Source organism: Canis lupus, chromosome 12 (assembly GCF_011100685.1).
Source record: "Canis lupus familiaris isolate Mischka breed German Shepherd chromosome 12, alternate assembly UU_Cfam_GSD_1.0, whole genome shotgun sequence".
Classification (NCBI taxonomy): Eukaryota; Metazoa; Chordata; class Mammalia; order Carnivora; family Canidae; genus Canis; species Canis lupus.
Genome location: NC_049233.1, coordinates 35,152,928 through 35,179,084, shown reverse-complemented (window position 1 = coordinate 35,179,084; position 26,157 = coordinate 35,152,928). Strand labels below are relative to the sequence as shown.

At 35.1% G+C, this 26,157-nt stretch overlaps 1 protein-coding gene and 1 long non-coding RNA gene across 4 annotated transcripts in view; one reads left to right on the top strand and one right to left on the bottom strand.

Annotated features, from left to right (window-relative positions):
* Positions 1–26,157, bottom strand: part of KCNQ5 (potassium voltage-gated channel subfamily Q member 5) — a 505,347-nt gene that overhangs the window by 424,814 nt on the left and 54,376 nt on the right. The window lies entirely within an intron of this gene.
* On the top strand, positions 1,197–11,675 carry LOC119874196. The gene is made up of 3 exons (XR_005367914.1): positions 1,197–1,266; positions 6,643–6,743; positions 11,047–11,675. It is a non-coding gene; the product is annotated as an uncharacterized LOC119874196 (long non-coding RNA).

Sequence of the window (26,157 nt, the reverse complement as noted above, 5' to 3'; positions counted from 1 at the left end):
AAGTGCATACCTCTTCTGGAAACAACAGAGGAAGCAGATAAAGTGTTTGTGTTTAGGAAGGATGTGAGATAAAACTAGAAAGGCAAGAAGAGGGTTTGGGAATATCATCTTAAGGGATTAAGTTTTACACACTATAAATGGTAAGTCTTTGAACATTTTTGAGAAGGACAGTGACATGAGTATATCTAGTCTTTACGACTTTCTATGAGATAAAGAGCCCCATTTGGCCTTAGACTATTTCTTGAGCCTAGAAAGAACACTAAAAAAAAAACTTAATTAATTTTGTTTATTGATTAATTAATGTTCACATGACTTAGGTGTGGATTGTATGGAATATGGAATATTGTCTGGACAAAAAAGAGACTAGAGGCACCAGAAGTCCTTAGAAGGCATTGCAATTATCAGGAAACGGGAGTTAGTTATCCGATGAACCAGGACAGGGCCAAATGGTTTGGGAGGTGGATATAAAAAACATTGTAAAGGCAGAATTCATAGAATTTGGTGATTGGTTGGATATCTGAAGGAGAGAGAGGTGTTTTTGACTCAAAGGAACATGTAAAAGGTGATAAGAAAGGCCTTGAGGAGAAGTAGGTGTGAGTAGTAGGAGTAGAAAACAAAAAAGAGGGTTGTAGAAAACAAAAAAGGAGTTGTAGTGGGAGTAGAAAACAAAAAAGAAGGGTGTTTTGGATACCTTGAGTTCAAAGCACCTTTTGGATCTTCATGTGGAACCATCAGATGCAGGGCTGACACTTAGGAGAAGTCAGTTAAAGATGTTAACAAGCCAAAATGTTGCCTGGATTTCAAAAGGGTGACTTGATATCAGGAATTGCATTTCATACTAAATTGCAAACTCAATCAGCATTTTAGATCTATCTCCCACCAACAGGCTTTAGGCATCTACTTATTTATTCATTCTGTAAATACTACCGAGCTCCTACAATATGTTAGGCATAGTTTTGAGTGTGAGGATGCAACAAACACGAGAGAGACAATGTTTTTGTTCTCGTGTGGATTATCTTCCTTTGGAAGCCAAATAAAGTAATATACATATAATAAAATTTCAAGTAGGTTAAGTGTACTGAAGAAAAATAAAGCAGGGAGAAAGAAATATTCTTTACTAAATATTTACAATCTACAGTTGAGATCTAAACCAAGGACTAATTAATGACTTTTCTCCTTATTATATATTCTGTTACAGATAATAACATCTAATAGTCAAGTGGGTTATCTACCTCAAGGAAGATGCCATGCAGATGAAATGGAGAGGTAGGATTTTCTGCTGAATATTCTTGATCTCTAAATTGAGGTCTGTGACTCCAATTTAGCTATAAGAAAACTATGTTCATGAGATGAGAAATGTCCCCAGAGAGTTCCATATAGCTCTTCTGCAAGGCAGAGAATCTATATGAGAATAATTAGGATTAGACAAATTATAGTCACAAAATTTAATTAATTAGTCTATCTTTTTGTGGATAGTACATAGGTGGCGAAATAAAATTATTTTTATCATTTATTCAAATCTTAATTATGATTCATCATGTAGTTATGCATGAAGCTGGTAAAGTCTTTGTTATGCAGTATAGGGAAGCACAGAGTGAAATAAAAAGAGAGAGGGAAGGAGACAATAAGGCAATAAGTGGTTGAGCTTTCATCCAGAGAGAAGACTTCAAGTGAACTTGTCAAGAAAAGCTATTGGTATTCTATTACTTGAATATATTATGTGCAACTGTCGTTAAGATCATAATTTAATGCAAAGAATGGTGATGTAATTATATACACGCCCATGCTGAGAATGTGTCAGAGATGTGGTTCTAAGAGACTGTTATTATCTGCGGTAAATCTTGCACATAAGCAATCAAATTTTTGATTCAAAGATTGACAACAGTGATAAATAAATTCAAGTATTTTAAAGCCTTTTTAGCTGCTAGTATTCAGAAGTGTTTATTTCATAGGTAGACTTGCTGCTGCATGCCACCTCACTCCGGAGGATAAACTCACCTTTCTTCTTGAAACACTATTTCCCCCTGGCATCATGTACCTCAGACTTGACTGATTTTCTTCCTGTCTCTGAGTGTTCCTTTGCTGTTTCTCTGTATGTTCTACTCAACCTATGAATGTTGCCATTCTTCAAGGTTTCCTTCTAGACCCATTTCTCTTTTCCTGAAATGTTCTCCTTAGACCATTCATTCATTCATTCATTCATTCAAAAAATATGTACTGAATGCCTCCATTATCCGTCAGCATTTTTTCATGCACCTGAGATACATCAGTGAACAAAACAAATAAAATCTCTGTCTCTAGAGAATTAAAACTATAGCAGGTTTCAATTACTATATATATGCTGGTGAACCCCAAGCTTATATCTCCAGCTTCCATCTGTTCTCTGAGCTCCAGATTTATCCACTTACTCATTCTCCACTTAGATATTTTAGAAGCATCTCAAATTCAACATGTTCAAAATGGAACTGATTAGGTTTGGAAATAAAATTATGAATTCAGTGTTCCCCATCTCAAGAGTGGCATCATCTTCCTTCTATCTGCAAGACCCAGAGATGTGGGAGTAATCCTTGTCCTGTCAACTTTACCCACAAGTATCAATTCACTTTTCTCCATCTTTTTTGCCTACTTTCCAGTCCAGTCTACTTCATCTCTGAGACCTTTAGAGTGCTTCTCTCCACACTCACTCTTTCCCTACTCCAATCAATTTTTCATAGCCAGATGATGTTTAAAATGCCAAATGTTTTTTGATCATATCAGTCCCTTTATGATAAAGGCCAAAATCCTTCACAGAGCCTATCAGACTTTGTGTGATTTGGCTTCTCTCAACCTCTCTCATCTCTCTGTGTACGATTCTTCTTTGCTCTCAGAGCTTTGGCCAACAGGCTTTCAGAATCTCGAACACACTATATACTTTTCAAATGTAGGGCCCTTGCACATACTGCTGCCTTATGCTGCTTCAAGTAGTTAACTCCTACACATCCTTCAGTTTTCAGCCCAAAAGGCATCTACTTGGGGAAGTTCTATCAGTCTGCTATTGCTTCCATAACAAAACAATACAAACTGAGTGCTTTAAATAATATAAATTTATTTTCTCACAGTTCTGGAGGCTGGATGTCCAAATCAAGGTGTTGGCAGGTTTTGTTTTTCCTGAAGCATGTCTCTGTGGCCTGAAAATGGCCAGTCACCTTCTCACTAAATCCTAACATGGCCTTTTGTCTGTGTGCATGGAACCCTGGTATCTCTTTCTATTTTCATACGTCTTCCTATTCCTACTGGATTAGGTTCTCACTCCTCCACTTCATTTACCACCTAATTACTTCTTAAAATACATGAAATTATTTGGAATTTTACCCTATTGCAAAGGCAGAAAAAAATTAGATTTGAATTTATTAAACAAATACCCTTTTTTCAAACTTTCTGTTAGATGGAGGGACAAATCAAAATAGCAAAAGTATAGTTTCTCTTTTGGCTCATGTACTTTCCCATAAGTAATCGAGTTCCTACCAGGATATTTTGGAAGAGAAAGGATGCAATTCTCTAAGGTATTGAAAATACTGCATATATAGTTTTTATTATTGCATCTATTTTTGGCACATTCCAAAATAATACATTATCTAAATATAGTATTGATCAGTTTTCCTGCCTTTTAAAATTCTCTAAAAATAAAACAAGCATAGAGAAAATTACTTGGTTTAGAGTAGGAGTCATTCTAAATGTATGCTTTTACTGCCTTGTTTTTAGGACCTTTATTTCAAACCATACAAAACATTCAAATAATTTAGTCCTGGAATTCCATTCATTGGCAAACTAAAAGACCATCCAAATAAATAATAATCTGGGATTACTCTTGGTCCTTGGAAAGGAAATATTTCTAGAAATAAAAATACTGTTCTTCTCTTTTTCCTGTAATTTTCATAGTACTCTGATGGCAGTTTTATGGCCACTAACAGAGATTTGGCCCAGAAAAGCATGTTTAAACTGAGGGTGCACCCCTGCTAAATCAAAATGAATTGTGAAATAGCTAGAAATGCCACAGCTTCTCTTCATATTCTGCAAATTGTTTCAAGATGTTTTTTATAAACTTGCACACTTTTGCTTTTATTTTTTTACCCGTTCATTCAGCAAATATTTACTAAGAACATACCATGTACCAGTCACTAGTCTTATGTACCCAATCACTGGTAAGCATAGCACACATTCTTCCTGTTTGGTGGGGATTACAGTCTCATAGGGCAAGTAGACTAAAATCAAATAATCATACAAATAAACTTTTTTTCATTCATTCAAAAAACATGTATTGAGTGCTTCTGCATTCTGAACCTATTCTAGACTTGGAAGATAACAGTGCCAAACCCTAGGAAGCTCACATTCTGGGAGGCAAAAAGACAACAAGCAAATAAAAGTAGATGATAGATAGATAGATAGATAGATAGATAGATAGATAGATAGATAGATGACAGTAGATATCATGGCAGGTGGCACTAGGAGAAAAATTAAGTTTTAAGTTCTATAAGGGCATAGAAGATTTTGAGGCTAGGGTAATAAATTTATAGGCATAGTGGTCAGAAAATATTTTAACAGAAACCTGAATGAAGAGAGGGAATGAGTCATGAGAAGAGAATTCCAGTCAGGAATTGTCTGACATATTAGAGAATCAGCAAGGGAAATACAGTATGAGAAAGAGTGGTAGAAGATGAGATCAGAGAAATAGGAAGGGGCCAGATCTTTTACATGGCAAACAGCTTTGGTTATTACAAACTATGCAAAGTGCTTTGTAACAAATACACGTATTAAAAGAACAGATATCTGAGAGCCTAACCTAACATGGGGAATTAGAGGAGGCTTCTGTTGGGGACTGAACTGCATCCCCCAAATTCATATGTTGAAGCCTTAACCCCCAATGTGACCATAATTGAAGATAAGGCTTTGTGAATATACATAAAAATTTAAAAACCACTTATGAAATTGAATTGCCATTCCCTAGGTGGTATACATGTCTAAGTGGGTATACACATATGCACACACACTCATAGTTTACATGACCATTACATAGACATCTCTGTCCCTGATATGGACGCCAAGAAACAATTAATATATTTCTCCTAAAATATTTTAAGTATTATACAGGCAGAATGATTATGTTGGTGTGAGTGTCTTCGTGTTTATGAATATGAATGTACATAGAAAATTAATACATGTGGTTCTTTTGACAAGAAAGGAACAGATAAAGATGATACTTTATCATCACTAATAGTGTGGGTTACTATAGAATAACTATTCTGTACTTTTTATGAACATTTGCAATAGTTACATTCACCTTTTTGATTAAATTATGCCTTAGTTTTAATTTAGATATTTTTGGAAAGTACTATGATACTTTCAAGGCCATCATGAACCAATTTAGTGTGTCACAGTAGGAATTTGCTAGAATAAAGAATTTACTGCTTAATGGGAGTTGATGTGCTTTATTATTTGCTTAGTATAATATCTAGAAGTGATTTGGGCATGGGAAAAATATGAAAGAAACCATTTTAGTCTGATATTCATAATTGAAAATATGAATATGTACATATATACACATTAACACTTGTTCTCAAGTTTTTGCAATTATAAAGACATGCAAGTATATGACTATATTATAGCATATATAATGCATACTTTAGAGCCCATCACAAGGCCATGGGCAAGTACAATCACTATCTTCGTGCTTTCACTATACCCCATACACATATCTACATCATATTATTTCTGCTATATTTATTTGGTTACAGATTTATTTATACTCCTTGTATTGCAAATCTCTAAGGAATGATAGTTATAATTCATGTCTCCATCCTGAGTGTCTATTACAGAGTCTGGCAAAGAGAAGAACCAGTACATGTCTAATGGATGAGTAAATAAATCTTTTTTTTGATTCTTTGAACAGACATCTTTTAAATTTGAGTCATAAACAAGATATTTTATAGAATATTAACTTTATCAGAATCTCTCAAACTTAAATGGAAAACACCTTTTCCATTTCATATTTTATACTCAGAATATCTTAATGCTCCTGCTTTAATAAAAGGAAAGATAATAATAGGCAGATTTACAGTGGCCAATAAGGTGCTTCTTTTCTGAACCACTCAGTAATTCATTCTAAAAAGAGAAAATATAACTATACTATCAGTGGCACTTTAACCAAGTTTAATTTTATAATGTTTAATTTCTGATTTCTGCTACCTCAGTAAATGAAAGTTTCAAAGTAAATTAACCAAGCTCTTTAAACAGTACTTATCAAATACCTTTTCAAAAGAATATATGCTAATGTAATACCTCATTTTAATAGTTTGTTATTTTTTCTTTAACTTTTCACACACAAAAATCCTTTTTTAAGACAACAGTATCAAGAAGAACAACATTTTTTATCTTTTTTTTTTTTTTAAATTTATTTATGATAGTCACAGAGAGAGAGAGAGAGGCAGAGACATAGGCAGAGGGTTCGAAGCAGGCTCCATGCACCGGGAGCCCGATGTGGGATTCGATCCCGGGTCTCCAGGATCGCGCCCTGGGCCAAAGGCAGGCGCCAAACCGCTGCGCCACCCAGGGATCCCAACATTTTTTATCTTATACTAAGCTTCTTCCTCTGATCATTTATTTCAGGGAATTTGAGGCTGTCAACGCTATAACAATACATTAGAAATGACGAATACCCACCATCTGCTTTGACATTGATGGAACTGGAGGGTATTATGCTGAGTGAAGTAAGTCAATCGGAAAAGGACAATCATCATATGGTTTCATTCATACGGGGTATATAAAAAATAGTGAAAGGGATCATAGGGGAAAGGAGAGAAAATGATTGGAAAAAATCAGAGAGGGTGACAAAACATGAGAGACTCCTAACTCTGGGAAATGAACAAGGGGTAGTGGAAGGGGAGGTGGGCTGGGGATGGGGTAACTGGGTGATGGGCATTGAGAGGGGCACTTGATGGGATGAGCACTGGGCATTATACTATATGTTGGCAAACTGAACAACAAAAAAAATACAAAAAAACCATTGTAACAATGTAACAAATGAGCTCTCAAAGGGAAGTAACTAAAGTAAAAAATCTGACAGCTCTTTTTGTGCCAATAATTAGGACTGAGAATTGCTTTGAAAATCTCCCCCTCCCTCCACTTAATTTTTTAAAGGGACACAAACTTCTACAGGAGGAGATATTAAGCTTTACAAATTTTCATTTATCTTATTGGCTATGCTTTATTTTTAAAATACTTTGACAGTAAAAAAATTAGGCATATTTTTAAGAATAGTTGCACAATTAAAGGCACTTCAACATTTCAACCTATTTCTACTTAAATTTTCTTAACTCATAAAATACAAAGTCTCTACAGAGAAGCAGCTAGTATTTCCTTTAATCTATGGAGGCTATTCTACCATCTATATCTTGGCAAAGGATGTCTTTTCATACTTACTAAACACTGACAAAAGTAGTAAATGGATTCAATATGAAGACATACTCTAGCTTTAGCTTCTGCTGTTTAACCTTACTGATGATAGGCATGCAGTGAATTCTACTGATCCAGGACATCTGTCTTCACAACTCAGTCATCTAAATTAAAGGTAGTAAGTAGTTTATTTAGGACACACGCAGGATGCAAGTATTAAGAAAGTCACCATGTATGTGGTGAAGGGAACTGGTGTGAATGGGATTTGGGCTCAAAAACAGGAAATCGTATCAGGTGGGAGAAATAGATTGAGCAAAGGCAGAGAGGCAGAAAACAACAGAAGTTACTGGATAAATGCTGACTAATTCAGTTTATTTGAAGCAAACACATCAAGAAAGACTTAAGTCAGAAATAACTTCAAGGCTGGGCTAGGCTACTATGTAGGCACTGGTCTCTCTGTTTCTGAACTGAGGAGACATAATAAAATCTTAAACTGTAATACCTTCCCTGTAAGTAATGTTTATATTTAATGAACCTAATGGGGTAGAGGGGAAAAAAAGAGAAGTAAATAGCACATTTCACAAATCAAGAGATACGTAACGGAATAGAGCCAGAAGTTAGAGATAGAAAAAGATCAAATAAGAGCATTCCAGGTTTGAAAAAACTCCTAATTACAGAAATTGTAATCCTAAGCAAATAATTTGTTTTAAATGAATGGAAATAAATTTTCCACCACATGCAACAATTATTTTCCAGAAAAACCAAGACGACCTTTTAAAAAAGCAAGCATAAAATGCATGGAAAACTTAAACACATATTTATGCACCCATCTTACTAGGAAAGAGTCCCTTATATCATAAAGTTGATATTGGCATATATCATTCTATATGTGATTTTTATGTTTTGGAAAAATACTAATATATCATATGAAGCAAAGAAAGTCATTATTGTAGTTGCCTAAAGGAATTTATTAAGCACCTCTTGCAGACATCCCTACAGGGTTCTCACTGGATAATCTCTGACAAATGAGAAACAGGGCAATTTACAAAGACATAAAAAGAACATGCATGTTGTTAATGCATTTAAAGGCTTAAATAGGACTTGCAAATATTTCAGTTTGGTCTTTATGGATATTAAAAAGCAGTCTTTTTGATAAATTTAACAGGATTTCACTATCATTCCTAAATATAAAGACAAATATTTTTTCTAGATTTGTGTTGCATACATTTAAAAAAAGGAAGAAAATAGGAAATGATCTTCCCCCAAACCTAATTATGATAATGAAGACATATCTAAAAATGTGAAGCTCAAGGCTAGAATAGAAGCTATTAATAAAATTTAAAAACACAACACCTTATGTGCAGCTATCAACATTCAGAGAGAAGTAAGGTAAGATTTAGCTTTATTTTTATAGAAAAGTATGGCTTAACCATATTTTCTAAGGCACACAAAAATGAAGTACAAAATATTGGTATTTAAAAGCAGCCACAAGTAAACCATTTATTGAATTTGCCCTATTGTAAAACTTTATTTTAAGAGAAAATCTCTTTGAATGAGTAGTTTTATAAGTTTCACAAGAACAGCAAATATATCAAATGTCCTCATCCTGGGTAATTACTTCCTTTGCAAGGCCATGTACATTCTTGCAATTTAGCTGAAAAAACACATATTACAAGCAGAAATGGATAAATACAGAAATGCTCTAAAAAATCAGACCAAATGAAAGAATATTTAAAAATGCTGACATATATCTAAACTGCCTGAACTTGCTAGTTTATAGACTGAACTGGCTTCTTTGCAAATGCTTCTTTGCAAGAATCTAAGTCTGTGTACCTTGGTTCTCGCCAAATAAAATATTTTTTAAGAAATAGTTTAACTAGACATTTTCAGCCCTTTGGTTTTGTTGGATTGTTATGACATTGTTCTTACCCCCAACAAGTTAATTTACTGGGGAAGGCAGACACTTAACAAATAATTACAAAGCAACATGGAAGTGAAGTAAAGGGGACAGGCCCAGGCCATGGGCTTACAAAGGCCACCCAACCCACATCTAGAGGAAGTGACTTAGCAGTGGAGTCTAAAGGAGAAATCAGAGTAAAGGTAAGAGGACGGGCTTTAAGGGGCAGAGTGGGCAAAGGCAGAGGATGCAAAGGGCAAGACACTGGAAGTAGTTCAGGTTTGCTGGAGTAGAGTCCAAAGTTTTAGGGGAGAGTAAATGGAGAAATGGCTGCTTCTGTGCAGAGGGAGTGTGATCTGCCCTGATTGGAGCTTGTTCTCTGACCACTGGGCTGCGGAGCCATTGCGGTGCTCTACCAAAGGGGTGACAGAAACAGATCTGCACTCTAACAGACTACTCTTGTGACTGTGCAGACAATGGTGTGGAGGAGAATACTCCAGTTAGGAGACTGTTTAAATAGGAGAGTTAACAGGCTTGGGACAGTTCAGGAATGACAGGAATGGAGAGGAGGAGAAAGATTAGTAAAATATTTTTTAAAATAATCAAGACTGATTCTAAAGAGATAATAAGGCTATTATTATTATTTATTAATAATAATAAATATAAATAATATTTTTCACTTGGATCTGACAAAAGTATAGCTTTATGAAATGGAGACTCATTGTAAAGTCATCATTTTTTTTAATTGCAACAAAGTCTAGGATAATGTATACTTCTTGACAATGAGAATCTGTTTGTCAATGTTCTACATTTTACAATGTTTTACAGTCACGTGCTGAGGACATGGGAGAACAACAGCCAAACTTATCTGATTGCTACACACAGACCTGGGGCTGAGTCTTAAAGTATTTCCACAGAGAGTGAAATAAAACAAAGAGTTTTTGTTCCTTGAAATTCAAAAACACATCTTTCTCTACGTGAACCTTAGCTATTTATTGCAACATTCCAAGAACTTAATATTTTTTTTATCACTTGCAAAAAATTGTTTCTTAAACCTTTTTATATACTCATTAAAAAAAGAAATCCATATTTCCTTGAGCTTGACCAATAATTCAGGAATGCCCACCTTTATTTCCCTTGAGCTGCATGAAACTGGTGACTGCAGTTGGCTCCTACATTTTATCTGAGAAACATGTCGCATTGCTACACAGATTTTAGTATTTTCTCCTTGATCTGCCTCACTCTCACCTTCATAATGCATGTCATCAAAAAGGCATTAGTTTGTGAATACTGGCTTTCCTCTGAAAGAACAATCTAGGACAATGCATACAAATTAAGAAGAGCACCCAAGAAAATAATATCACATTTATTATGAATTATTCTATAATTTTAATGTTTTAAATTATTCTATAATTTCTAATATGGAAAGAATTTAACAACTTAGTTGAACATTCCCCTAATAGTGATGTACTATGATGTAATACAGAGCTTATTGACTACATCAAAAAACAGTCCACAATACTTTCCCTCCATATGTATGAAACACAAAATAATTCTTAGCTATAGAATTTATAATACTGCCTACTGGTAAAACTTTGAAATTTGTTATTAATTCTTGGAGAATATTTTATTTGAAAAACTGGTATCACAATATTTGGTACTTGCTTTTTAGAAGTTTTTTTTTAAAAAAAGACCTAAAATAGCATTTTTTTTCTTTTTAGGTTAAACCAAGTGAAATTTTTTTCAGAGGGACTGAAGTTTGGATAAAAAAACCTCAAATATTATGTGAGTTTTGTATAAGAATGTAAAAAATTGGGCTGATTTTTTGGATTGTTGTTAACTTTTCATGAATTTAAAGCTTTCACTAAACATCTTCTTACCTTGAGCCTTCTACAAAGCGCACTAAAATACAATTTATCAATCTTCTCAGACAGTCATTTTAGTTAACTCAGCTACTGAAATTTTCCCCTATAAAGGTCTTGGTATTAAAATCCCACCTGAAATTTTCTGTTGATGTTGTACTTCTAAAATGAGCTGACACCATGAATGAGCCTGGTAAATAGCAATGCAGTCAGATGATAGAAGAGTTAAAATGTCATTTGATCCCAAACATACAGGATCTGATGATTCTCAGTATAGTCATACTTTTTCCTCAACTGGTCAGTTAAGAAGAGAACCTCTATGGAAGTTTAGAAGGGTGGTCTTCTCAGCCATTCTCCATCTTTTAACCCAGCAATCATGTTGGATGGCAAGGAAGACCTTCCCCAGACGTGTGCTGATTATAGGTCTGCAGTTTGTATAAGATTCCTGGGAGGCTATTTTCCTTCTCAAGAAAGCACGGAAGTTTCTAATGGAGTGAACAGGATGTTGTTCTAGGGATAATCTTGTATCTGCTATAATTTATGTGTTTTTTTTAAAGATTTATTTATTTATTCATGAGAGACACACACACAGAGGTAGAGACATAGGCAGAGGGAGAAGCAGGCTCCATGCAGGGAGCTCGATGTGGGACTTGATCCCGGGTCTCCAGGATCAGGCCCTAGGCTGAAGGCGGCACTAAACTGCTGAGACACCCGGGCGGCCCAATTTATGTTTAAAGAGTCCTTTGTCAACATTAATTCTTTATTGTACTGTTTTGAATTAAATTACCTGTGACACACCTACCAACTGGCACTGTGGTTGAGAAGCTCAGAATTAGATATTATATTCTAAAGAGAAACTCACACTAACCCTAATAAATTTTTAAAGCAACAAAACCCCCCAAAACAAAAAAACCCAACCTGAATAAGAGAGAATTAATGGGCTTGGATAGAGCTAGGATAGTCATGATAGAGATGGGGTTGTTTATGTCAGGGTTTGTTTGAGGAATTTGTAATACGTTAAAGTAAAAGAAAAAAAATTAATTGCTATTTAGCTTTTTGAATGAGGTAGTGGACTGAACTCTAAAACCAAACATAACTGGGATTTTTTGCATCTCAGTGTTGCCAGTTCCCAGCTGTGTGAGCTACCTGTACATTAAAAATGGGAATAATAATAATGTCTACCTCATATGACTCTTTTGATTTTCAAAATAGTTGATTTTAATATCTTGTATTTATTGAGTGTTTATACTGTTCAAAATGCTTTACAAATGATCTCATTTAATTCTCAAGCAAGGCTTTGAGATGGGTCTAATTATCTTCATTTTACAGATGAAGAAGTAGAAATAAGGAATAAGTATGTACGAAAAGTGAGGTGTGATGCATGGAAAGGATGATGTCTTAAACACTTGACATTCAAAAAAAGTTAACTATTTTGCTTACAGAAGTTCAATTAAATTTTTAAAGATGTATTTATTTTAGAGAGAGAGAGAGCAAGAGTGAATGGGAGGGATGGGGCAGAGGGAAAGAGAACTAGATCAGATTCTCCATTGAGCACAGAGCCTGATGTGGGGCTTGATCTCAAGACCCCAAGATCATGACTTCAGCTGAAATCAAATCAAGACCCTTAACTGACTGAGCCACCCAGGCCAGGCACTCCCAGAGAAGCTTAATTAAACCGTATAAGTAATAAGAGGCACTTTCAATAGGATAGTATTTAAACCTAATCTATATTACATTAAACTTTCAAATTAAGCAAAGTTCAAATTAGTCATTTCATCACAACATAAACTAAACTAAGTGACTAAGAATGAAAATTATGTGGTTAAAGGATTCTTATATTAAATAAAACTTCATATCCTCAAAATATAAATTCTTGAGAGTAAGAGACATTGTTCTTCAAACGTAATATTTATGTAGCTCACAGTGAAGTTGGGGGTTTGGCATTCTTCTAATGAACTTGATGATATAATCAGTCAAGTGATATAATTTAACTCTTATAGTAAAGAAAAGAATAGATCTAAATCATTAATTTTAGAGGTCAAGAGAGGAGCTAAGCAAGGTCTTATCTGGCATGAATAAAAAAATTATTTAAATCCTTTTTTAGCTGGTGGAATAATTTGCAAATCTCTAAGTGGCAGTTTGTCAGCTTTTAGCCATTGATCTCATCTTCAGTCACTGTTAGTTTGAACTAACTGACCCTGTCATCTGATAAATACTATTTCATACCAGAAAGACTACAGCAAAACTTTCTGTTCCTCATATCTTCTAAATTTTCCAATTCTGAAATTAATCTTGGATTATAGTTTGTTTTGCTGCCCTCACCTGTTTCTTTGCATATAGTTGAGAGAAAAATGTTCTTCCAGGAATAAACCTAGAACTGGTATTCCAAATTTTAGCAGAAGAAGCCGCTGAAATAAACACAGCTGTGACCCATCATGAGTTACTTGATTCTATAACTATTCTACATGGTCCTTCCTTCCTCCTCCTGCATCCCACTTGCTCCCTCCTCATTTCAGATGGTGCCCAGAAATGCATAATTGGCAGGATCTAGGATATACATGAATAGTCTGAATGACTGGTGAAAACCATCCTAACAGAATCAATATTCTTTGAAAAATTGTTTCACAGTGAGAAGGTCACTCAATGATTCTTGAGTAGAATGAGGTCACAAAACTAAACCCTGCTTAATTTTAATGATCACCTGATTTATAACATTAATTTTACAGAATGAGTAATAAGAATATCATGTCAACTTCACAGTGATGAACATGGCAATATATGCAAATAAAGAATGATACTGTGATTGACTGCAACTATGAGACTTTGGAAGGGTGAATAGTAATAATCTGGTTATCCTCAATGATGACCTTAATAGGGTTTATCACTACAGTTATTAATATATGATACTTAAGTGTCAATAATTGTTTAGTGCTAAAATTACTACCTTTCAAATCATGGATGTACTTTTTCTCCCTATGCAATAGATACATTCCTAAAGCATTGAAAAAATAAATTTGGTATATTGAGTCATATTTAAGATATTTTGGATGTCCTTATCCAAAAGTGTAACCTTCCCTTTTAGGAAATGCTCAATTTACTGTTTATGTTTAAGCCCATGTTTTAATATGTCAGATTTTCTTAAAGTGGAGAAACCCTAAAAACCACTAATTTCAAGGATTTCTTTGATTGTGATTTACTGAGATAGTATAAGGAGTTGCTATGAAGCATTGCATAACAACTTTGAAATAAAATTGCAAAGTAGATCATGACTATTTCCTAACCTGAATCTCTTTTGGAGGTGTCTTATTTTTTTCCTGTAGTTAGCTCATTCAATCCCAATACATTGGTTTGGAACAAAAATAGATTATATAAAAATTATAATGAGTGAGGTACAAGAGAATATATTTTGCTTTATAAGGTTTCAAATTAAATAATTTTTCACAGATAGATTTTTCTCAAGTATTATTTGTATAGTTATACATTTTAATAGTTTGATCATTTTTCTAAGATTATCATAAACTGCTTTATTAAAATGCTATTTTAGCTGTTATATAGTATTCTACTATTTGTCCATTTCACTAGCTAGATTACTCCCACGTTTTCATTATTACTGCTACTGAAAAGTTATTCACATTCTTTGCACACGTGTGACAGTTTCTAAAGATTTTGTATGAAAGTGAATTTCTGGGTCATAGAATATACATTTTCTGAAATTTACTCAGTATTTCCAAATTGCTCTACTAAATATTGTCCAGATTTACCCTCTTACCTGTAATAATCTACATTCTCTTTTCAAGCTAAAATGAAATAGAACTACATGTGTAATATGGATGAATCTCCTAAAATATCATTTTTGAATGAATTTATGTACAAGTTTAAATCCTCCAAAACAACAGTATATATATATGTGTGTATATATCATATATATACATCTATATAGAATATACATTATAATATATATTTTGGAAAAATTGAAGTATAGTAAAAGGACAAAGACATGCATGTATGGGGTTGATAGATGTCAACTTAAAGATAGTAGCAACATTCAAAGAAGGGAAGAAACTGGGATGGGAAGATGGGGGCTTCAGCAATATCTGTAAACTTCATTTGTTTGCAAGAAAATCTGAAGGAAATGATGCAAAATGGCATGACCATTTTAGCTATGAGGAAGGTACAAAAATAGCTATGATTTTCTGTACATTACTGTAAGCTTAAAAGTTCATAATTAAAAATGAGAAATGAAAACATTATTTAGCTCAGGTTGAAATTACTGTCCTTTTGAAATGGATCTCAGTCATGAAATACAGAGACAAGGTGCTTTGTTTTATAACAATGATCATTGATTTTTACAAATACCTAGATGATACTTGTCCTCTAACAGAGAATGGTGTACTTCCAATGTATTGACAACAGCCCACATCTTCAGGTCATTTCTCCAGGTATTCTCTCCCTGGATCCTTATCACCATTCTGTGAGGTCATCAGGGTACATTATTTCTTTTATTTCAGAGACGAGGAAATTCAGCGAGCTTCAGTGACTTGTCCATAGAGAGTTACAGAGCTAATATGGGCCCAAGTCAGAACTAAACCCCAGTACTCCATCTTTCTGGGCCAGTGTCTATTCTCCTAACTGTGCCACATGACACTTCTGCATCTCTCAATCCTTAAGAATAAAGGACAGACACAAAGAAAGGATGTGTCTGCTACCATGCCAAGCATTCAGACCAAAACGGCAGAAACCCTCAGTCATGCAGCTAGTTTATCTGCAAACCAAGTCCTCCTCCCAGCCACAGGGGAACACCCCATGCAAGGCCTCTCAGAGGGCCAGAGACGTCGCATATTTCCTGTGTACTATTTCTCATGAAAATGATATCTTGTGAAATATCAAAGAGGGTAATTACCGAAAAAATGGTTCATGTTTACACAGTCAAAAATGTACAATTTCCCCCTACCCTCCGTGAGTTTGTTGCTTACAACAGGGTGGGCTAGAATGAGACTTGCCCTAGAATTTAATGGGCAGAAGGCAGCTGGCATTCACATATAAGGGCCCAAAGGAAGAAATTAAATCTGAAAAGGTAGGCTAATCATGGAGTTCTGACACTTTCAGGAATTAAAACATCTGAAGCTATATATATATATATATATATATATATATATATATATATATATAATTATTATAGCAGTTCTACTCTCAAAATTGAGAACCAATTGTGAAATAACCATGGTTTTGAGAAAGGTTGAAAGAATAGTCTTAGAAACAGATAATATAAATGTCTCTCTCCAAATTAAATCAGTGGGGTGCTAGTTTTAATATGTCTGCTTATTAGCTCAAAATTTGGATTCAATATAAGCAATTAAAATATTCACCTCTCTGAAACACTTTAGGTGGAGTCTTGGTCTATGATGGCACAATTTAAATGACCAGTAATAGTCTTGTAATTCTATGATTAGGGTTTCCTTTAGTGTCTTAAGAATAGTTTAATTTTCCTGTGATCCTTTTTCCCTCCAAAGAAAAATGTTTACTCCATTAGATTTCCTCTTTTGCCTCCCGAAAAGTTTCTTACCCCAATACGAACAGACTTTTCCCTTAACAAACAAGACCTTATGAAGTAAACCCAAATAGCACTAAAGTTCAAATGACCTTCTGATCACCAAATCCACTAGTACTTTTTAAATTTTCTTCCTACTTGACTCCTGGGACCCCTGGCACCCCTCCCAACTCCTCTGTCTTAAAATGTGCTCCTTAATTGGCTCCTAAACACACTTTCTTGGTTCTCTTCTTTCTAACCACTCCTTTGCAATCCTATTTACTTGTTCTACCTTCATTTATCTCCAATCACATACACTGCTAAAGACTCCTTCCTTCTTTCCTTGGTTCCTTCCATCCATGGCTTTAATTATTATGTATAAGTTAATAACTCATAAATTTATACTATATTTTCCATCTTGGCACTAGAATTATTATTTTTTAAAAAATGATCACTATTGGGACTTCATCAAGATAAGAAGCTTTTGCACAGCAAAGGATACAGTCAACAATACTAAAAGACAACCTACAGAATGGGAGAAGATATTTGCAAATGATGTATCAGATAAAGGGCTAGTTTCCAAGATCTATAAAGAACTTATTAAACTCAACACCAAAGAAACAAACAATCCAATCATGAAATGGGCAATAGACATGAACAGAAATCTCACAGACGAAGACATAGACATGGCCAACATGCACATGAGAAAATGCTCTGCATAACTTGCCATCAGGGAAATACAAATCAAAACCACAATGAGATACTACTTCACACCAGTGAGAATGGGGAAAATTAACAAGGCAGGAAGCCACAAATGTTGGAGAGGATGCGGAGAAAAGGGAACCCTCTTACACTGTTGGTGGGAATGTGAACTGGTGCAGCCACTCTGGAAAACTGTGTGGAGGTTCCTCAAACAGTTAAAAATAGACCTGCCCTACGACCCAGCAATTGCACTGTTGGGGATTTACCCCAAAGATTCAGATGCAATGAAACGCCGAGACACCTGCACCCCGATGTTTCTAGCAGCAATGTCCACAATAGCCAAACTGTGGAAGGAGCCTCGGTGTCCATCGAAAGATGAATGGATAAAGAAGATGTGGTTTATGTATACAATGGAATATTACTCAGCCATTAGAAATGACAAATACCCACCATTTGCTTCAACGTGGATGGAACTGGAGGGTATTATGCTGAGTGAAGTAAGTCAATCGGAGAAGGACAAACATTACATGTTCTCATTCATTTGGGGAATATACATGATAGTGAAAGGGAATATAAAGGAAGGGAGAAGAAATGTGTGGGAAATATCAGAAAGGGAGACAGAACATAAAGACTCCTAACTCTGGGAAACAAACTAGGGGTGGTGGAAGGGGAGGAGGGTGGGGGGGTGGGGGTGAATGAGTGACGGGCACTGAGGGGGGCACTTGACGGGATGAGCACTGGGTGTTATTCTGTATGTTGGTAAATTGAACACCAATAAAAAATAAATTTATTATAAAAAATGATCATAAATCTTTTTTTTGAAAAATTTGATGTCTTCTCTGCCTGGAGCACAAAGTCCAAACTTCTTACTATTGCATATAAAACCCTCTATAGTAAGTCCTTACAGGCCTAGTTTATAATGTTATTTCTTATTGCTCCTTATCATAAACCTTGCACCACAGCGCAGCAGTGCATCATAGGTCCTCTTCATTTTGTGCATTTTTGCTACATTTACCATATTTCCCAAATCAAGTGCATCAGGACATAAAATCTGATAAACAGGATCTTACCAGGGCAGGAGGACTCATTTGAAGTTAGGACTGTCTTGGGAAACAAGAAGAAACAGAAGCTGTTCCAAGTTGTGCATCTAGAGTTCTTTTTCCTCCTTCTCATCTTAGAAAATATCAAGGAAAAATAAAAATGAAAACAGAGAGGGAGGCAAATCATAAGACACTCTTAACTCTAGGAAACAAACTGAGGGGTGCTGGTGGGGGGGATAGGGTGACTGGGTAATGGGCATCAAGGAGGACACTTGAAGTAATGAGCATTGGGTGTTATCTGCAACTGATGAATCACTAAATTCCATCTCTGGAACTAATAATACACTAAATCTTAAGTACATTGAACTTAAATTAAAAATTAAAAATAAATTAGAAAGAAAGAAAATATCAAAAACATTCATTCTCATATAGGATATATTTGCAGAATCTTGGGTAGAGGAACCCATATTCCACCCTCTCTACTCTGGGAAGAAGAATCTTCCTTAGCTGAGTTATCTTCTTTAATCAACAAGTTAATTTCAGAAGTTGGGGGGAAGGAAAGAGACATGCAAAGAAACTAAGAGACTAGTTGGATGAACCTTGATAATCAAGGAAGTGACCTTGCTGCAGGCAGATGTTTCTCATACACATCCATCCACAGCTAAATCTGACAGCCAGTGAACATAGTTCTTCCTCTATGCTCCTATAACATCTAGTTGATGCCTTGACTGTAGCGCACAGTATATTAATCTGAATTACTTAATTTTATGTCCATTTTCCCAATCAGTGTGCAATTCCTGGCACAGAGCAGATGCCAATAAAAGAGTAATGAATTCACCATTCAAGAACAGCAATGCCTAAGATACAATTTAAGATTTTTGCAATCATAGCAAAGGCTATATTAAAATAGCATAATTTGGTCAAAGCAATTATGAATGCTGCTATAAACACTTTCTGTTGACTAGGAAAACCAGCATGTTCAAAAAACAATCTATTATCTCAACTGCAGTTAGAGATAACTGACCCTATCTGCTACAAATTTTCCGAACAGCATTAAGTAATTGTCATGGCAAAAGCTATCTGTACTTTGAAGATTCAAGACAAAAAGTTGACAAAAACCTTTCCTATGCAATTCCATCAGAATCTCACTTGCATTTTTTAAAAACCCACTAAGAACTAATGAAATATTTGTGCTACAAAAGAAAGTCTTGAGCCAGCAAATATTGCTAATTTTCTTGCTATGATGGGTGGAAATGCAGAATCTCCAGATTAGGATAGCTATCCAAAATATCAGGCATTACCAAAAACTGCTGGTAGCAATTCTCTTTTTGATTTTCACATCTCTAATATTTCTGTTTCTATTCCTTTCCTGATATTTCACATTTATACTACTTCTTTCTCTGCAATTTGGCTCTTTATTTAGCTCACAAAGTAGGCATTATACTAAGGAGGTAGAGTATTCATCTCTTGGCGTCAGTAGTAGTTACCCTTAGCAACCACCACTTGAAGGGAAACCTTATTTTCATCTGGTAACTCAAAATAGGACTAAGGGGTCAAACGCAGAGCAATTGTAAAAGGCAGGTCTCAAACTGGCAAATTGCTCAATACAAGACCCTCTTTCATCTACGGCATTCCAAAGACATTGGGAGTTTTGTTCACAAATATTTCATAAATCACAGAGTTTATAAGTTAGTTTCTAAACAATATTTGTAAAAATAGAACTATACATTCCAACTTGAAATGTCTATATTATCGAGGCTGTAGAGAGGAACCATATAATTGACACAAGTCTAATGCAAACACAGAGATAAAAGGAATAAATATTCATTTCAAACATATTAGGTCAAGTACTCTGAAACCTGTTGAATTTACTGATTTTCTCTCTTTCTTTCTTTCTTTCTTTCTTTCTTTCTCTTTCTTTCTTTCTTTCTTTCTTTCTTTCTTTCTTTCTTTCTTTCTTCTTTCTTTCTTTCTTTCTTTTTCTTTCTTTCTCTTTCTTTCTTTCTTCTTTCTTTCTTTCTTTCTTTCTTCTTTATTTTTTTAATAATAAATTTATTTTTTATTGGTGTTCAATTTGCCAACATACAGAACAACACCTAGTGCTCATCCTGTCAAGTGCCCTTCTCAGTGCCCGTCACCCATTCACCCCTACCCCCCGCCCTCCTCCCCTTCCACCACCCCTAGTTTGTTTCCCAGAGTTAGGAGTCTTTATGTTCTGTCTCCCTTTCTGATATTTCCCACACATTTCTTCTCCCTTCCCTTATATTCCCTTTCACTATTATTTATATTCCCCAAATGAATGAGAACATATAATGTTTGTCCTTCTCCGATTGACTTATTTCACTCAGCATAATACCCTCCACTGCAGTTCAAGCTTTCAAGAACCTATACAAAGAAGAAAAGCCAATTTAAACTAATAAATTCAATGATTAAACAGTTAATGATTCTGGATGTTTCTGAATCATTATCTGATACATAATAATTGCTAATCTATTATTAAATAAAAAATAAGGGATGCATGTAGTTTTTATTCTTTTTTATGCTCTCTGAAGCCTGCTTATATATAACTCATGCATAGTACTCTACATGATATTTAGTATATACAATACATTAGCATCCTTCTTATGAGTCAAAGAATGGAAAAAAACTGGAAAAAACATTTCCACTATTGTGGCTTAAGAAATCTAAACTATTTGGCCCTTAGGCTTTTCTGGACTCAGATTGTAGAAGTCAAGGAGGTATTACCCTATATTAGCCTTCTAAGCATGTCTGGGAGGACAGATATGTTGACAACAGCACTGGCAGCAGCAGTGTTTGATACCGCATAGAAGATAAGTCAGTTACTGAATCAGACACTGTCAGCTTCCTATGGGATTTTGCTTTATTTTTCATTTTTCCTTCAGCACTGGGGTTGTATCAAAAATTGTTGTTTTCAACTAAAAAAACTATAATTATGCTACTTTAAAACTTCATGTAATGTTATCAAATTGCACTTCATTTTATATATGTAAATTTTACTGCAACAATAACAGTAACAAAAAATTTACTATAATGAGCACAGATAAACTATAGTTTGCTTAATACTTTGTAAGCATGAGTATATATGGTCTTTGAATTTTTATTTGAACTTTTCAGGTACTACAAAATCTGCCACCTCTGAAATTTATCTTTCCAAAGGGACCAAAATCTGGTGTCTATCAATCACAACTGTGTTTTACTCTGTGCATAAAGATGCTGCTCCAGACACTTCCTACCCCAGATGCACCTAGTTTTTGGAGGCAAGGCTCAGGGCTCTCTTCTCTAGTGTCCTTGTAACAAATGATTATGTTTGGGACGGGGTCTGGATGAGCTTGAGGATGCTGCCTGAGACTGCAGAATATCTTTTTGCTGGAGATTTTGTTTTGCTTTTCCTGTGTGGAGGCTAACTCCATTCACAGAGGAATTAGACTCCTGACTTTCTGGCCATTAGTACTGTGTCTCTGTCACAGCTCTCACTCATGCTTTTCTGACTTGTGATGGGAGAGATCTCCACACATTGAAGAACAGCTGCACTCTATTTGTATTCTAACTAGAGGACTCCGGAGGGTTGTCTCTGTGAAGTTTATTTTAAACTTTAAAATTAACTGTAGGTGGACCATCAGTAAATTAAGTTCCAAAATGCGAGAACTTTGAATGAACAAAAGTGTTTAATGGCTTCATGTGACATTTTTAATAGTCAAAATTCTGCAGGGGTGGTTCAATATTCACAAATCAATCAACATGACATATGAGATTAATAAAAGAAAGGACAGGAACCATATTATTCTATCAATAGATGCAGAAAAAAGCACTTGACAAAATATTACAGCATCCTTTCCTGATAAAAACCCTCAACAATGTAGGAATAGAGGGAACATATCTCAACATCATAATAGCCATATATGAAAGACCCACAGCTAATATCATCCTCAATGGGGAAAAACTGAGAGCCTTTCCCCTACAGTCAGGAACAAGACAAGGATGCCCACTTTGAACGTTACTATTTAACACAGTACTAGAAGTTTTAGCCTTAGCAATCAGAGAACAAAAAGAAATACTAGGCATCCAAATTGGCAAGGAGGAAGTCAAACTTCTACTATTTGCAGACAACATGATAGTCTATGTAGAAAATCCAAAAGACTCTACCAAAACATTGCTAGAACTCATATATGAATTCAGCAAAATCGCAGGATATCAAATCAATGCACAGAAATCTGTTGCATTTCTGTACACTAATAATGAAGCAGCAGTAAAAGACATCAAGGAATTGATTCCATTTGCAATTGCACCAAAGACAATATGATACCATAGAATAAATCTAACTAAAGAAGTAAAAGATCTGTACTTTGAAAACTATAGAACACTGATGAGAGAAACTGAAGTGGACACGAAGAAATGGAAAAGCATTCCATGCTCATGGATTGGAAGAACATTGTTAAAATGTCTATACTACCCAAAGCAATCTACACATATAATGCAATCCCTATTAAAATACTACCAGCATTTTTCACAGAGCTGGAACAAACAATCCTAAAATTTGCATGGAACCACAAAAGACCTCAAACAGCGAAAGTGATCCTGAAAAAGAAAAACAAAACTGGAGGCATCATGATTACATATTTCATGCTGTATTACAAAGCTGTGATCATCAAGACAGTATGGCACTGGCACAAAAACAGACACACAGATCATTGGAACACAATAGAGAACTCAGAAATGGACCCACAACTATATGGTCAATGTTTGACAAAGCAGGAAAGAATATCCAATGGAGAAAAGACAGTTTTTTCAACAAATGGTATTGGGAAAACTTGATCATTTTCTTACACCATACACAAAAATAATTCAAAATGGATCAAAGACCTTAATGTGAGACAAAAACTATCAAAATCCTAGAGGAGAACACAGGCAGAAGTCTCTTTGACCTTGGCTACAGCAACTTCTTACTTGACATGTCACTGCAGGCACGGGAAAACAAAAGCAGACATGAACTATTGGGACTTCATCAAGCTAAAAAGCTTCTGCACAGTGAAGGAAACAACAAAACTAAAAGGCATGGAAATGGGAGAAGATATTTGCAAAAGACGGACCTGATAAAGGGTTAGTATCCAAATCTACAAAGAACTTACTAAACTCAACACCCAAAAAACAAACAACCCAGTTAAGAAATAGGCAGAAGACATGAATAGGCACTTTTCCAAAGAAAACATCTAGATGGCTAACAGACACATGTAAAGATGCTCAACATCACTCATCATCAGAGAAATACAATTAAAAACCATGATGAGATACCACTTCATACCTGTCAGAATGGCTAAAATTAACAACATAAGAAAAACTCTAATTATTTTTATGGCTATAATATTTTTCTCACTCTAAAGAATTGTTTTTACTTTGCATGTGCTTTAGTTTGACATGAAATACTTCTGAAGGTGATAGCTATTTACTGAGATTTGAGTTTTTGGTAACTTGGTACAGTGAGAAAAGAACACACTAAGACTAAAATTTTCAAAAATCCTTTTTGCCATTGTAGAGGGTTTACATTATAAAATGTAAAATTATTAAATTTTTGTAAATTATTAAATGTAAAATTATTAAATCTTTACAATGCAGATATTTTACATTATTAAATTTATTTCCATTAAAACAAGTTAAATGGAAAAATATAATAAAAGGTCAATATATTCTACAGATAAACAGGGCATGATTTTAATAAAGGGTATCAAGAATGACATTAAATATTTTCTGGAAAATTTTTATATTTTATTTTTTATGTATGACCAAATCTCACCTATCCCCAGATAACCCCTCAACTGTATTGAATATTGTTGAAAAAAATTAACAATAATTTTAAAAGATGTGATGGCAGTCAGAGAGATTGCACAACTTCTAGTACTATACAGTGCATATGTTTATTTATTAGTAGGAACCTCAAACTATCACAGGGATCCTGGAAATTTTTTTAGGTATAATTCTGACTAGTCTCTTCATTTGCTTCTCAAACCACACATAAGATGTGGCAAATGAAAAGAGGTAGAGATAAAGAAATTCTCAGAGTGAACACTTGGATCCCAGTCTAGATTTAGACAAAGAAGGAGAGAGAAAAATTCTTAAAGGAGTGAACTTTAAGAACCTTGTCACCTAGGAGGTCCTGAATAGCCCTTGAAAGGTGTGTGCTGTACAAAAGCTATACTTGATAGTATTTCTGAAACCCTTTTTTATTGCCCCCTTGTCCCCCTTTTTCATTCTATGGCTTTATTTGTGCTTATTTGTTTTTGATTTGATGTATAAACAAACAGAACAAAAGAGGGACAATGTTTTATGCCAAGAATACAGCCCATAAAGAAATGTTTTTAAAGCATTATGTAGAGGAGGAAAACAGAGCAATGCCTGGGGCCTGACAGTAATGCCTGGTGGCAGGGGCAGGTCTGCCCAAAGAGACAGTGATACAAATCTTTTTAAAGCTTTTACTGCCTGTCAGAGTAGACAGACAAAATAATTAAGTAACACCTTGGGAAGAAATTCAAATAGTTTGTCCATATAGCTCTCACCTACTATGTGGATGTGCTCTAAAATGGGCAAGTGGGTAGGGTCTTGTCTGTCAGTGACCTCAGGTGGTCAGGGGAGTGTGGGATGTGGTCTTCACTAGTGCAAAACAAGAGCATCTGGATCTGACTGAGGAATGACCTTGAATGACAGGAGTGGGATTACTCTCGTCCAGAATGAGGGGGAAGGGGAGGCTGGGAGAACCACCGTGGGCCTATTCAATGTATTTATTTAGTTTTTGCTTTAGAAACCAGGTAATCATACCATGTACATAACAGGTGATGGTGCCATACATATGTAAGAAGGGTTTACTTAAAGGAGTTGAAATCAGAAGACTTGTGTGTTGACACTGACTGTGCAGCTCAGTATAAACTCCCAGTCTTAGTTTCATTACTGGTAAAATGAAGGCACTAAAAGCTATCTCACAGGTAAGATTTTTCTGTGAGGATAGGCAACGATGATTCATGTGGATGTGCAAAAGGAAAACTAGTTGTTGACAATTATAAAACTAAGCTCCAGGCAATGTAAATCTGAATGTTTTGACATAATCACTCTGCTCATCATAATTAGGTAAGTTAACTGGTAAGGAGTTACACAAACAGCTGAGTTGGAGACAGTTAAGTGACAGTTACACGAAGTATGGCTAAGATTATCTGTGCAAGAGAAAAGGTATGTGTGCCTCACAAGAACTTGCTTTGATATCCCTCTGAAGACCAGAGTCCAGCAGTGGGTGAGAATGTTGTGTGGATTTCTTCCTCCTCTGACCACAAGTATCTGGAGATGGGGGATCCCAAGAACTTAAGAAAGTCTAGAGGCAAAGCCATGGCTTTGGGGTTCAGGTACACTTTAGTTCCAGGACCAGTTTCAGCACTTACTATCTGTGTGTCCTTGAATTAATTATCCTTAATTTCTCCACTTACAAAGCTGTGATAAAGACACCCTGCAGAACTGGCTGTAGAATTAAAAGCAAATCAAATCAAGCATGTGAAGAATCAAGCATGGCATTTTTCTATCCACTGCATGGAGGCTAAGACAGACACTGAGGTCCCAAACTGAGGTCCCAAGTCAGATCTGGTTAAAACCAGAGCAGTCCAAAAAAAAAAAAAAAAAAAGACCAGAGCAGTCCTTAGAGGGGGT